Source organism: Dioscorea cayenensis, chromosome 14 (assembly GCF_009730915.1).
Source record: "Dioscorea cayenensis subsp. rotundata cultivar TDr96_F1 chromosome 14, TDr96_F1_v2_PseudoChromosome.rev07_lg8_w22 25.fasta, whole genome shotgun sequence".
In the NCBI taxonomy this organism is placed as follows: Eukaryota; Viridiplantae; Streptophyta; class Magnoliopsida; order Dioscoreales; family Dioscoreaceae; genus Dioscorea; species Dioscorea cayenensis.
This window is the reverse complement of record NC_052484.1, coordinates 13,054,139-13,069,360: the sequence shown is the minus strand read 5'-3', so window position 1 is coordinate 13,069,360 and position 15,222 is coordinate 13,054,139. Positions and strand designations below refer to the sequence as shown.

Below are 15,222 nucleotides of genomic sequence, written 5' to 3'. Positions count from 1 at the left end.
GGGCACTCAACAGAAGCTAGCAAACAACATAAGAATGTCCAGTGCTTTATCTGTAAAAAGTATGGACATGTCAAAGCTCAATGTTGGTTCTAGAACAAAGAAGCAAATGTAACCGAAGAAACAAAAGGAAAGGAAGAAGAAGAAGGAGTTGCATTCATGGCTTGCGATGAAGTCTCTGAAGATGGTGGAACCTGGCTAATTGACAGCGGGTGCTCGAATCATATGTCAGGCGAGGAAAGGTTGTTCAAATGTATTGAAGCTACTCCAAACCAGTCTATACGACTGGGAGATGGAAAAATACTCCCAGTAGAGGGAGTAGGCACCATTGCACTTCAATCAAACTATGGAAAGACCACCATCTTGAATAATGTCCAGTTTGTGCCTAACTTAGCACATAACTTGCTAAGTGTGGGACAGTTGATGAGCTCTGGCTACGATGTGGAATTCACTGAAGGTGAGTGCATAATCAAGGAGGCAAAGACCAAGATACAAGTTGCTCGTATGAGCATGACTTCGCATAGATTATTCCCACTCGGAGCTGAGAATGTTGGGGTGGCGAATGTGGTCCAGAGTGAGACGAATAATGCAAATCTCTGGCATAAAAGGTACGGGCATCTCAACACTAGAAGTTTGAAAAATCTGCATGAGCATCAATTAGTGCATGGTTTGCCATCTATACATGAACCAAGTCCTTGTGAAGCATGTTCACTCGGCAAACAAACACGCGAAGAATTTCCAAAAGGGCGAGCGAGACGAGCCACAGTTCCATTGGAACTGGTACATGGTGATCTAGTGGGACCGATGCAAACCACTTCACTCGGAGGTAACCGGTATTTTTTCTTACTAACTGACGACTGCACCAGATACAGCTGGGTGTTTTTCCTTGAAAGAAAATCCGACGCATTGCAGCAGTTCAAACAGTTCAAACTTCTTGTCGAGAAACAACTCTCGTTGCCACTAAAGGTTCTCCGCACAGACCGAGGAGGTGAGTTCACTTCTCAAGAGTTCAAAAAATTCTGTGATCTCACCGGCATCATGCATCAGTTAACAGCACCAAGAATGCCTCAACAAAATGGCATTGCCGAGAGAAAGAATCGGACAGTAACGGAGATGGCCAGAACTCTTCTGAAGGAGGCAAGGATGCCGTCGGAGTTTTGGGCTGAAGCGGTGGCCACAGCGGTATATATCATCAATCGCTCCATGACCAAAGCTTTGGAACTTCAGACGCCATATGAAGCTTTGACGGGGTCAAAGCCAAATGTTGATAATCTAAAGGTTTTTGGATGCATGGCGTTTAGACTTGTTGACTCACAGAGAACAAAGTTCAATGATAAATCAAAACCCTGCGTTTTCATTGGATACTGTGAACAATCAAAGGCTTATAAGGTTATTGATCCAGATTCAAAGAAGGTTCACATCAGCAGGAATATTTGCTTCTTTGAATCCAGATACTGGGATTGGCTTAAAACCCATGGTGGGTCTACATCAACTTCTGTGCCACATGCTGACATGGAAAGGGTACCAGTCACTATACAGTCATGCAACTCTCCACCGTTGATCTCTTCTGATGAACGATTAGAGACATCTCAGCTACACACTACCTCATCCACACTTGAAGACAATGAGACTCCGGCAAGGTATCGTGATATAACTGATATATATAATTCATGCTCCTTTGCACTGATAGCAGCGGATCCCACCACATTCGAAGAAGCAGCTATGAACCAAGACTGGGTTGCTGCTATGCATGATGAAATGATGGCAATTCATAAGAATGGGACCTGGGAGCTTACCAACCTGCCGGATGGGAAGAATGTGATCGGATTAAAATGGATTTTCAAGTCCAAATTTAATCCTGATGGGTCACTATTGAAGAAGAAAGCAAGGGTGGTCGCTAAAGGTTATGCACAACGGGAAGGTGTTGATTTTGAAGAGGTCTTCGCCCCTGTTGCTCGTATGGAGACAATACGAGTATTCATGGCCATAGCAACACAAAAACAATGGTGCATCTATCAGCTCGACGTCAAGACAACATTCCTGAACGGGGAGCTAAAAGAAGAAGTCTACGTCATGCAACCAGAGGGATTTGTCATTCAAGGAAAAGAAGATCAAGTATACAGACTCCACAAGGCCTTGTATGGGCTTCGTCAGGCACCTCGGGCATGGTATAGCCGAGTCGATGATCACTTCACCAAAATGGGATTCGTGCGCAGTGCGAACGAGCCCACTGTTTACAGGAAGCATCAAGGAGTTGCAGGTGAGCTTCTACTCTGTTTATATGTGGATGACATAATATATATGGGATCATCTGATGAAATGTTGAGAGAATTCAAGCAAACAATGATGAAGACATTTGAAATGTCGGATCTCGGTCTGATGAAATACTTCCTTGGCTTGGAAGTGAAGCAGTCAAAGGGTTCCTTGTTTCTCTCTCAAAAGAGATATGCTGAGGATCTCCTGAGTAAAGCAGGCATGATACATTGTAAACCCATTAGTACCCCAATGAATTCAAATGAGAAGTTGCAATCTCAGGACAGTTCTGGTTATCCAAATCCATCAAAATACAGGATGCTAGTTGGGAGATTGCTCTACCTCACACACTCTCGACCAGACATTATGCATGCTGTCTCGATTGTGTCTAGGTTTATGCAAACTCCTAGTATGCATCACCTCGGCGCAGTGAAACGAATTCTGAGATACATCAATAGAACAACCAACTATGGTCTCCTCTACACTAAGAATGATGAATTCAATTTGACAGGCTACTCCGACAGCGACTGGGGTGGGTCGCAGGATGACCGAAAAAGCACCACGAGATGGCTGTTCTCTTTGGGGTCTGCAGCTATAGCATGGTGCTCAAAGAAGCAACCCATCACTGCATTATCCAGCACTGAGGCTGAATACATATCCATCACTTCAGCTGCATGCGAGGCAATCTGGCTGCGACGTCTATTAGAAGACTTGAATGAAGCACAGGGCAGTCCCAGCATCATTCGTTGTGACAACAAAGCTGCCATTTCAATTGCTCGAAATCCAGTTATGCATGGGCGTACAAAGCATATCGACACCCACTACCACTTCATTCGTGAGCTCATGAAAGATGGGTTAATTGACATAACTCACTGTGGAACAAATGAACAAGTGGCGGATGTTTTTACCAAAGCATTGCCAAATCACAAGTTTGAATACTTCAGGAGTATGCTGGGAATCAGAGAGTTGTAAGCAAGGGGAGCATGTTGGTGTTGTTGCTCTAAACTCTCTGCTACCTTTAGAGTCGACTACACTATGTACGTGCATGGGAGGCCAGTACGATTGGATAGAGAAAAGTAAAAAGTCGAATTTAGATTGGATGTTAGCCGACATCTCTTTTAATTCTCTGTTGTTTCCTTTTGTTTCCTTGTACTTTTGTATGCTGCCTAGCTGGCAAAGTTGTTACTTTTAGTGTCTTTATATTCAGTCATGTAGTCAATGCTAAGATTAAGCTTAATAGAAGAAGCTTCATTATCTATCATTCTTCTTCCAATATACAGAGAGTGCTGTGACAAGAGTGCAACTAGATTTCATCAAATATACAACTAAATCACTTAGCTTCCTACACTATTATTATACTCATGTCAAACATAAGCCAAATAAATGGACTTTGTGATAGGACCATATTCATCGTAGTGCAGTTTTCCTCTTATGTTATTAGCCCAAGAATAACTTTAGGTACTAACATAGGTCAAAAATATTTAATTCAAAGAATAATAATGAGTATCAAAGATCAAAATTTCCCTTTTGTTATGAATAGAAAACAATCTCCAATGAAGCTTTCTTATGCCATGATGATAAACAAAATTCAATGGAAAACTATTAACTTAGTTGTCCTTTACTCTCAAAGACCAGTGTTAATGCATGGGCAATTGTATGTCGCCATATTATAAGTCACACCAAGGAATTGGTTAAACGTTTTGATAGAAAATGGCCAACAATATTCAACTATATCACAAGGAATGTAGTTATTAAAAAAACACTTTTAGACAAATTAAATAGGAATTGTAGATGCTATAACTATATTGTATGTTCTTTTCACTTAGATAAAACTACAAACAAAGGAAAAATAGTTAAGTGTTCTACCGTATGCTTTTTTAAGCTAATGCATTTTTTTTAAATTGTTGAGATTTACAACTAAAAAATATATTATTTGAGTTTTGTATTGATTTATATGCTGATGAAGAATGCTTTCCAAGAAAATCATAGAGTTAGTTGAAGGCATGCTAAATCAAGTAATGAAAATGAGGATTGTAAGACCCTCAGGCTGTGCTATACCAAATTTTGGATCAATTATCAGATTAACTTTTATTAGAACAAATTCAGATACAAGTGAACAAAAATTATACTTCCAATCACTTAGTTCATACTTGTTTGAAATTCCATGGTTATTCCATATATATATATATATATATATTAGTTCATTTCATAGGGTGCAACAGTTCATATGCATGTACGAGAAATGGATGCTCAAGATTTTTGTTAAAAACTCGTAGAAGAAGGAATTTACATTCACAAATATCAAGTTGGTAAACCAAAAACTAGACAACTGATTATTGATATTTAAATGGTTTTTTTCTTAACATATTCTATAAGATGATCCTAGTGAAAGATGATTTAACACCTATTTTCTGTCACTTCTTTAATTTTATGTCTAATGCAAGAATTGAATCAATAGCTAATTCAGACAAGTAATTGACAAGTCATGAATTCAAACTGGAAAACCATTTTACCACTTAGTATGTAATTTGATTCATATTATTAAACTCTATTAACCAAATGTTATGATTTCTGCTTTTTCAAATGTTATTGGAATGCTCATTTCAATTATCCGTATTACACTTATTAATGTACCAAAATATGATAAGATTGCACCCAAAAGAAATGGTATTATTTAAAGATTTACATAATCCCCATTAGCTCATAGTCTATATTCTTCAACAATATAACAAAAGAGTCAAACTTAATTACTACAAAATTACAATTGTTGCATGTTGTTTACAGTAGACACAGAATAAAGGGCACAGTCTGTGAATATTAATTGTTTTCCATTACTTAGTGTGTGCGAGCTTCTATAGATGCAACTAAGGGCAATTATTATCTTCGTTACTATGGTTGCTAGAACTTTCTGAAGTACGGTATGAAATTCTAATATTTATGGCTATAAAACCTCTTTCTTATTTCCAAAATAAAAATTTATTAAACTATTCTCAATAGGAGACATATATCTAAACATATCCACTGCAACAAAAATTTATGAAAACTTTGATATTCTAAAAACAAATGAGTTTAAACTAAGATATGACAAATAATGAAATATTCCATGTAGATAATATGATAACAATGTGGAATCAATATTAACCATTCCTTAATCCTTAATGGCATGGATATGAAAATGAAAATAGACATGTGCAACTCTTTCCACAACCAAAGTAGCATCATCTTCAGATTGGATTAATTGTCCCAACAACTATATCAGAATTACCCAAATTTGACCAAGCAGTAATCAAAACATGGAATAAATTACATATTTTTATTATGTATAATACATGAGTGTAAAAACCTTTGGAACTGTATTCCAAATAATGTACCTTACATTTTATTTTTTTAGTATAATAGGTTCAAAATTTGAGTAACTATCATGAACATAAGCAAAACATTTGGATGGTATTAAAATGCATACACTATATGCTATGCTAACTTGGACAATGATAGGGATGCAAGTGTTTGTGTTGATCGCATAATAAAGTGTGCGTAAAGCAAAGTGTTGGTCCACAGGGAAAAAGGTGAATATTAGTAATGATTCTATACCTAAAAAATAGCCTAAAAGATTACATGATGTGTGTGAGAACAAAAGCAAGTGAAAGTAAGAAAATACGGGAGGTAATAAGGGATAAATCAAGGAAGAAAACGATGTCCAGCCATATCATCCCTTTAGGGTTATGAGGTATGGGACAATGGTTGTCTAACATGCAATATTATTTGACCCGAAAGGTTTCCAAAAATATACAAAACCCTGATTTCTCAGGTGAAGTGTAACTGAATAGGTGCAGAGCTGATACAGACATCCACACAATCGCATTAACACTCTATGAAACCTTATTGTGGACTAAAGATAATCTATTAAGTAGATAATCTCCCCCCAAAGAAAGAGATTACCTCTAATCCAAATACAGAGTAGAAATGCAATTTCTCCTAAAATCTGTTGCACATGATTGCAAAGAGCAAGAAAATTATCATCAATCCACTCAAAAGGATTGTGGGAGACAAAGTCTCCTAGATACCCTAACCAGAGGTGTACTAACTATCTTCTCGAATTGTGGTAAGTCTATGCTAGGTGGAAATTTCTTCTCGTCACGTAGCAATACCAAGTATGTTTGCTAGAGCTTTTACCTCGTTAGCAAACAAGCATTCAATCATAATTTTAGACTCAAATAGAAATGATTTCAAATAAAAAATCAATTAAGCATAAGAGATCCACTAACCAAAGTCAAAGATATAAACCCCAAAGTTCAACTATGCCCAAACATCTACAAACTAGCCCTCTATTAATGGAGGACAAGCACTGAAGATACAAATAATGGTGGAAAGCATGAGAGCCATGAAAACCTCCTTCTCAATCATGTTGATAAAGAATCGCTGGTGAAGCCCTAGGTAAGCTTCCAGACACACCATCAAGATGAGCTTGACAGCTACGATCGTCAATCCCTTTGAATGTAGAGTCGAATCCCCCTTGAAATTGCTCCCTAGATGCTGGAGATTCACCCTTTATCTTTCTCAACCTCGCCACCAAGAATCGCCCTTGATAAGTGCTTGTGTATAAGTAATACGAAGTATACTTTTCTTACATTGAGCATTACTTTTATCAAATTTTATAGCTCATTCGTGTGTATTTGTGCTCTTTTGTACATTTAGGGTTATGGAGATATGTTTGAAAGAAAGGAAGCAAAAGTAGATCATGACGCGATTGTTGATGAAGTTCTTGGATTGAACAAAGGTGAAGACACAAGTTGTGCTCAAAGGCATGTGGGTGTGCGCCAACCTCCATTGTGCTTAAGTGAATACACAAAGTGGAGGGGCACAAAAGTAGTCACTCATATGTTCCGACTCACACTCATATGTGGGTGTGCGCTCAAGCAGTTACTGTATACAGTGCGCAGTAAAACAAAACCTGGAGATTCACACGGGTGTGTGGAAATTCCACAAGCCTGTGTGGATGCCCGATTCTAGCCCTATAAATACCATTTTGAAAGTTTTATTTGGGAGCTTCTTCCTATCTTTTGCCCATCTTTGGAGCGAGTGCGGCTAGGGTTTGGAGAGACTTTTGCTAGGTCTTAGGAGCGATTCTACGGCATTCAACATCGAGTTCCTTTGGAGGAGAACTATTGGAGGAGCTTTCGTCAGCATCGATTAGGCGAGGTGTGTCCTAGGTTTGACAAAGGAACCTTTGGAGAAGATGAGGCGGCTCCACAAGACCATCGATACGGACTACAAAGGGGTTTTATCCATGGATTGCTTGCATTTACTTTCGATTTCATTGTTGATTATGCATTACTCCATGGATGATGTTGTTTCATTGACTCTTATTATGCATCTTTAATTGATGTTTTAATTGAGTTTCAACCTTGAATGCTTGTTGAATTGATTTTCCCTTAGAATGACACTAGGGTTGAGAATCTATCTTGGTAATCCTTGTGAATGAGTGACACTTCACGAGAGGTAGCAGAATATCCCATTTCCCTTCCGATGTGATTTATCCTACCTCCACATTTCAAGAGTTATTTGCAGTCATGATAGAGTGAAGTGCTAAAAGATAAACTCCATTGGGGCTTAGTTGCACGAGCAACAGAGTGAAGTGTTAAAGTAATCCTCAGTGCTGGGGCTTAATCATGACTAGGGGTCTTTTGCCTAGACCAAAGGGTTAGATCTATATTAGGAATACAATTTATCACTTGGAATCCCTAGAGTTTCAAGTAACCCTACACAGTGTGAGGCGTCGAGAGTATCCCTTTCCGCTAGGGTATAGTGTAAGGGTTAGTTACGGTTGACTTTAGGTTTAGGACTGTGTGTCTTTGGATTTTCATAACTCATTAAACTTCAATTAAGAAGCATAATGATTAATCTTGCACTTGAAACAATAATCCTAGACTGAGCAATGCCCGGGTACCCCATCTTCCCATCGATTACCTCTCCTTAGTCCTATTGCTTTCTTTTTCTTTTCTCTATTTTTATTTGCATTGATATTGTTCACTCAAATCACAAATTGGTTTACTCGCTATCTAAATAGCATTATTACTTGCTTCTTAACAACTATTCTCAGTGGATACACCTACCCACTTACCGGGGTACTTTATTACTTCGACAACCCGTGCACTAGCGGTACACACATGCAAGGAGTGTGTCAGCCCCCAAAGAATAGAAGAATAGAATAGAAGATGCCCTAAAAATCCTCATAACTTCTATTTGTATCCGACTGCTTACAAACACCTTACAGGCTTAAGGACTAGGCCATAAGGGAGCTGGAGAGGATTGTTGCGAGCCTTACAAGATGACTTACGGTCGTAAGTCATCTCCGTAAGGTCTTCTGTTTGTGTTACAGTCTAGCTTACAGCCGTAAGCTCTGGACAGTAAGTTTTATTATTCTACTCCTTGCGACTGCCTTTACGGGCGCATTCTTTAATCGTAATCCCCTATGGATAATCCTTATGGCCATTTTTATGGGTGTAAGCCTTGCTCGTAAGGTCCTCTAACTTGTCTCTGAATCCTCTTTACAGGCATAAGCATGCCCACAAGCTCTTCTAGAATTGACTTACGCCCATAAGGACGACCGTAAGCTGCTCGTAAGCCACCCAGTTTGCCTTGTCCTTGTTTTAATGATGCCGAGAGTGTTCCAACATCATTTTTTAAGGTCTGGAATGCTTCCTTTGGCTCTATCTCATCTTCAAGCGCTGCCCTAAGCCCTAAGCCTGTTAATGCACAACACACTATATTTGGTATCGAATTCCACAATATGGTTCTAATACATACCAATTGAGTGTACAAATTGATATAAAATACATGAGCATTGTATACTCATCAAATTCCCCCACACTTAAGGTTTTGCTTGTCCTCAAGCAAAAAGAAAATATTACAAATCAAGTGGAGAAAGTGCAATACCTCGGGTGCTCAAGAATTTGGGGAGTTTCAAGAGTAATCGAGTTTCAACAATACAAGAATGCTAAAAACTTGAAGTTCAAAAAATAGTGAACACTCTATTCAAGATTATCATTGTGCGTGTTACAACTCTCTACTTCACTTCTTTTGACCTAGAGGACTTCAAGAAGGAAAAATTTACAAACAACCTCTTATTTTCAAGGTGGTAGCTTCACGCAACTCCTAAGGTAGCCCTTTCCCATGAACATTCTACAAGTGGCTTTCACACATAAAAGAGGTAGCTCTTTCCACATGTTTTACTAAAAATAGGGTAGTTTTCACTCACCTAAAGTGGTAGCTCTTTCTCTCGTTAGGGCATATATAGTATCCGACTTGTCGAGAGTAGCTTTACACTTCTAAAAGTGGTAGCTCTTTCCATTTCTCAACTTTTCTCTTCTCTTTTTAAAACAAATTCTTTCAAATTTGCAAAACTTTTTCTTAACTCACCCACAATAAGTATAATGAACAAAACTAAAAGAAGTCCAACACGGTCTACATTGCTACAATAGAGAGGTTGTGTGCTCTAATTAGCTGAATAGCCAAGAATAGAGTGCACACTAAAACAAGAACTCAAAAATAGAACAACTTCGCAAGTGTCCACCCTGATACTATGAAAATCCTCTACATTTCAAATACACTGTCATAAGTCAAACTTGGTATGAAAGAGAGTTAACAATGAAACTTCGACCGCTCCAACCACACTTAATTCATACATTGTCCTCAATGTGTGTAAAAGATAAGCATGCAAGGAAATGTAAACAATAATAGAATACGATTACTTCCTCAGTTCACATAGATGAAATCATTGAAGCTTGGAACATGCCTAGTGTGTCCTTTATTGTGCCCTAGCAGTTTGGGGGTCACTCAAAGTCAAGAATTAACTGAGTGAGCATCCCCTTTATAATTGTGGACGTTGGGTGTTGCACATAAGTCTTGCGAGGTATACGAGAAAAACATTAAAGCTTAACAAAATAAAGTAACAAAAACAGAAAATAAAACCTACTAAAATTCTCAAATTAAGTACAAACTAGGCAAGGCCAACCCTTGCCATAAATGATGAATACAAAGTTTGAAATGAAATACAAAATGAAATAAAAGAAAAGTCAATGCTCAACGGCATCCGATGGAGCTGAGTCGGTCGGTGGATGCAGTGATGATGGTGGGGTCTATGACGGAGAAGCTAGAACTGAAAGAGGGACAAGCCGTGAGAGTAGATCTAGTGTATCTCAACTCGCAGATCCTGAATCTCCAGGATGGTCTGTTAGCCCTCTTGTAGCTGTCGTATCTCAACTCGCAGATCCTGAATCTCCGACTATCATCAAGGGTGAGCTGCACTTACTAGTGCAGTGGCCGATGGTAAGGATGACTCATTATTGGACTCATCATCCAACTCCTCATCCTTTGCCTCACCCCCTTTGGTGGATGCTTTGTTGTGCTAGGGATGAGAATCCATCTAGAACTATGGTGGACGACTATCCCCATAAGTCGTAGCGTGTCTATGACAAGTGGTGCTGAGCCACCCACGGCCTCATAACCCTGGTGCCGATCTTCCAGTCCCATACCCCTGATGAGTCGTATAATGTATGGATCGGCAAAGATCGCACCCAGGCATGCGTGTTGGCCCTAGTGAGCAATGAAATTTAAAAATGTGTAGCCTAGGTAGATGGGGCGACACTCAACCAGACTAAACAGGAATAAGAGCTCTTTCCGTCCACCACTCTGGTGCTGTCGCCTCGCCCTGTAAAGGATCGGGCAATGACACCATATACATACCTGAGAGCTGGCCGGGTAAGAAATGAAGCCTTCATCAGACATAGTTCGTTGCTCCTGCCTTTACTCAGGTGCTGCAATACTCCCTTGGCGGTAACGCATGGAGGGAAGTTGATGAGAAGTTCCTCATCTTGTGGGGTGCTAGTAAAATTGGTGTCATATTGCCCCATCAATAAATCAAACTCTATGTGTGTCAGTGTTTCTTGCTCCCCAAAAAGCTGGAATCATATCGCTCCCTAATAGGCAAAACCTCCCAACCCCCGATCCAACTCAAATGTGCTGAGGACCTCGAGGATGTTGGCACGGTACACCTGGTCCTTAATCAAAAACAGTCGGCTGCAACCTCCTGACTGCATCATCCTCCTAACCTCATCCTCAAGCCCTAGTTGTGCTAATACAGGCTAATCCACCATACAGGACTGGCCAAACCAGTTTGTCTTCAAACGGGCGAACCGCTCTTAGAAGCGAACCTCAGAAAAAGTAGGGGCCAAGGGGGTCAGGGATCTAATGTCTCCTATGCAGCAATTGTACCTGAGGTGGATGCCTCAGGTTACTTCCTCTTGGCTAGCCCAGAAGCCGCCCTCTTTGCTTTAACCATCCTGCATAAAAAAAAAATATGAAGTTTAGAATGCAAAAATACAAAATTTAAACAAAACAAGAATGCTTAGGACCCACTTACAGAAAGGTTTATGGCCAATAAAGCTCGGGAAATGTTACCTTTACAATAACCTTACAGCCGTAAGCCTCGAGCTCAGGCTATAAGTACCCCTTCTGTACAATGGAGCTCCAAAATTTAAAATTTTTGACTCTAAACTATAATTCAAGCAATGCTAAACAACATACATTTATTTTCATGAAACATTTCAGACAATTAACTCAAAAATCATGAAAAACGAGTGTTACCATCTTGACAAAGAGAAAAGTGAAATAAACGGCCGGTGAGAGTTTTCAAAGTGGTCCAACCCGTTCAAAAACACTCAAAAACCAAAGATGAAGATGAGGGAAAGAGAATGGGAGGAAAAAGGAGCATAGGCGAGCTCAATCCGGTGAAGATTAAAGGTCGCCGATGGCGCTAAAACCCTAGGTGCTTACTGCAGTCTTACGGGCATAAACCTTGATTGTAAGTCTCTCTAAATGGACAATTACAGGGTGCTTATGGCTGTAAGGCCTGCCCCATGAGGGTACATCTCCTTTACAACCTAGGTCACGGCCGTAGGAGACTTAGCATTGTAGTCTGTAAGGTCCTTTGTCTTGCTCTTACTATTTGGCTTACGGGCATAAGGTGTCCTTAAGGGACCTAGGCTGTATTCCCCAGAAGGTTTCGGGGTGTAAAGGTGTAAGGTATACCTGTAAGGTGCTTTGGATGACCCTTAAAGCCTCTTTTATGGTGTAAGCAACCCGTAAGGAATCTCTGAACTGTGCTCACTAGGACCTACGGGCCGTAAGTGCACTCGTAAGGCTCCCTGAATTTCCCTTGCGGGGTGGCTTATGGGCATAAGATTCCTGTAAAGCTCTCTCTTTGAGGCTTACGACCATGCTTATGGGCGTAAGAAGCCCGTATGAGTCATGGAAAATTGAGCATAGTTTTTCCTATTTCTTGTAGTTAAGCTCAGATACATGTAAGACATGAGAAGCACATAATGAGTGTCCAGGATCACAAACATCCAACCAACAAATAAAATTCACAACAAGCCAAGCAATTTATTGCAAATTCAAACAAAACTACAAAAGTACTACTAAAGACTCAAACTTAACAAAATGTGAAAAATCTTGCTTGGATTGCCTCCAAAGAAGATCTTGTTTGATGTCATGAGCTTGACATACCTGAAACGTGCATGTCATGGAGGTTCAAAGTAAAAGCAATCCTCATATCTAGAATCAATGTCTCTGAAATAATACCCAACTGTAAGATTGGAGAAAATAGGAAACTTACCAATGAAGTTGACTGATACAGGGGTTACCTCCTTGGGCGAAGGTTTTCTCTTATCTTTCTTTGTGGAAGTGACCTCACTTCAATGCCTTTTTGCTCGTGTTTTCCTCAGTTATTGTTGGTGTAAACAAAGAGGTGGTCTCTTCAATGTGAGGAACATCCAATATCTCATCGAAAGGCTCCTTGTGGAAGATTTCCTGCACTCATTCATCAATAATTGAATCAGTCTTATCAAGGAAATAACAAGTATCACCAAAAGTAGAAGGATGTTTCATTGCATCATATAAAGCAAACTTGACTTTCTTATCCCCAAGCCTAAGTGTCATTCTACAATTGCTAACATTAATGAGGGCTTGGGAGGTGGCTAGGAATGGCCTACCAAGAATGAGGGCACTTCAACATCCTCATCTACATCTAGAATCACAAAATCTACTGGGAAAATAAATTTGTCAACTTTAACCAAAACATCTTCTATAATTCCACTAGGATGTCTAATGGAGCAATCTACTAGTTGCAATGCCATCCTAGTTGGTTTAAGGTCATAAAGTCCAAGCCTCTTAAACATGGTGTAAGGCATCACATTAATAATATCACCTAGATCCACTAGGGCTTTATCATTAACCAATTCACCAATGTTACAAGGGATAGTAAAACTCTCTGGATCTTCTGTTTCCTTGGTAGTAGGTTTTGAAGCAACGCCGAGCTCCTTTCGCTCAATATGACTGTTGATACCTCTTCAAACTTTAGCTTGTTTATTAGTAGGTCCTTAAGAAACTTTGCATACTTTGGTATTTGAGACAAAGTTTTAACAAACGGAACATTGATGTGCAATTGCTTCAACAAGTCTAGAAACCTCTTGAATTATTCATCTGTATGATCATTCTTCAATCTTGATAGGTAAGGGAGGTGGGGAACATACTACTTTACCGGTGGTGGTATTATCTTCTCAACATTTGGGGTAAGCCCGCTTTTCCTTGCCGGACTATCAATAACCTCAATTTTTGGCTCCTTTTCCTTCTCCATCATCTTTTCACTACCCATCCCTACTTTTTTACCACTTCAAAGAGTAATCGCCTTGAGATGTCATGGGAATTAGCTTCAGTGTTACTCAGTAAGCTTCCTTGAAGCCGTTCAAAAAAATAGTTTGGCAATTTGCCCCACCTGGTTCTCCAAATTCTGAAAGAAGACTATTGGTTTCTTATCGACGCTTCTATGGTTTGGAATCGGTCATCTAACTACTGGAACTTAATGTCTATACTCTGAATAAACCGAGTGAGCACTTTCTCCAATGTGGGTCTCTTGCCATTCTGTTGGTAAGGAGGGAATCTTGATGGGGGCTTCTGCTGCTGCCTTTATTTCCCTAAGAGAAATTGGGGTGATTTCGCCATCCTAGGTTATATGTACAACTTAGGGGTTCCCTTGTTCTCAGAAGGCACTACTAATGAAATCAACCCTTTCGATGGGTCTGTGTGCCATTTCAATAATGGAGCAATCTGCCGAAGCATGTCCTCCCCTACACGTGTCACACACCATGATTGTAGCTGACTTCTGATTAGACAAATTGTTAATCTGTCGACTCAAAATTTCCACCTAGGTTGCTAGTGTTATGACTTCACTAACTTCAATCATCGCAACTAGCTTTACTACTAATTTGGCTCTCAAATTCCATTGATAATTGTTTATGGCTATTTCCTCAATCAATTGCTTGGCTGCCTCCGGGGTCTTACTGCCAAGCGATCCTCCTGCTTCCAAATCAATAAGCTGTTAGGTACTCTGATTGAGGCCTTGATGGAAAATTTGAGCTTCCATCCACTCAGGGAGGTTATGACGTGGATATTTTCTTAACAAGTCTTTAAATCTCTCCCACGCCTCAAATAATGATTCAGTGTCCAACTGTGCATAAGCTGTAATCTCTTGAAGCAACTTAGTTGTTCTTTCTGGAGGGAAATAACAGCCCAAGAAAGCTCCGACCAGCTATTCCCAAGTCATGATAGATGCTAGAGGAAGAGTCTGATGCCACTGTTTAGCTCTTTCTTCCATTGAAAATGGGAATAAGCGAAGTCTGATGGCATCATCAGAAACATTTTTTATCTTAAGCATGTCACATACTTAGAGGAATCCCCCAATATGACTGTTAGGATCCTCGTCCGATAATCCATGGAACTTTACTGAATTCTGAACCATCTGTTTAAACACAGGTTGAAGCTCAAAGTTGTTTGCTGTAACTAGTGGATGTGTTATACTTGACTGAGAACGATCAAGAGTGGGCTGAGCATAATCTAAAAAAGTCCTATGGCGGT

The 15,222-nt window shown here is 39.7% G+C and overlaps 1 non-coding gene across 1 annotated transcript; it reads left to right on the top strand.

Annotated features, from left to right (window-relative positions):
* Positions 1-14,741: 14,741 nt before the first annotated feature.
* On the top strand, positions 14,742-14,848 carry LOC120276561. The gene has a single exon (XR_005541277.1). It is a non-coding gene; the product is annotated as a small nucleolar RNA R71 (small nucleolar RNA).
* The last annotated feature ends 374 nt before the right edge of the window (positions 14,849-15,222 follow it).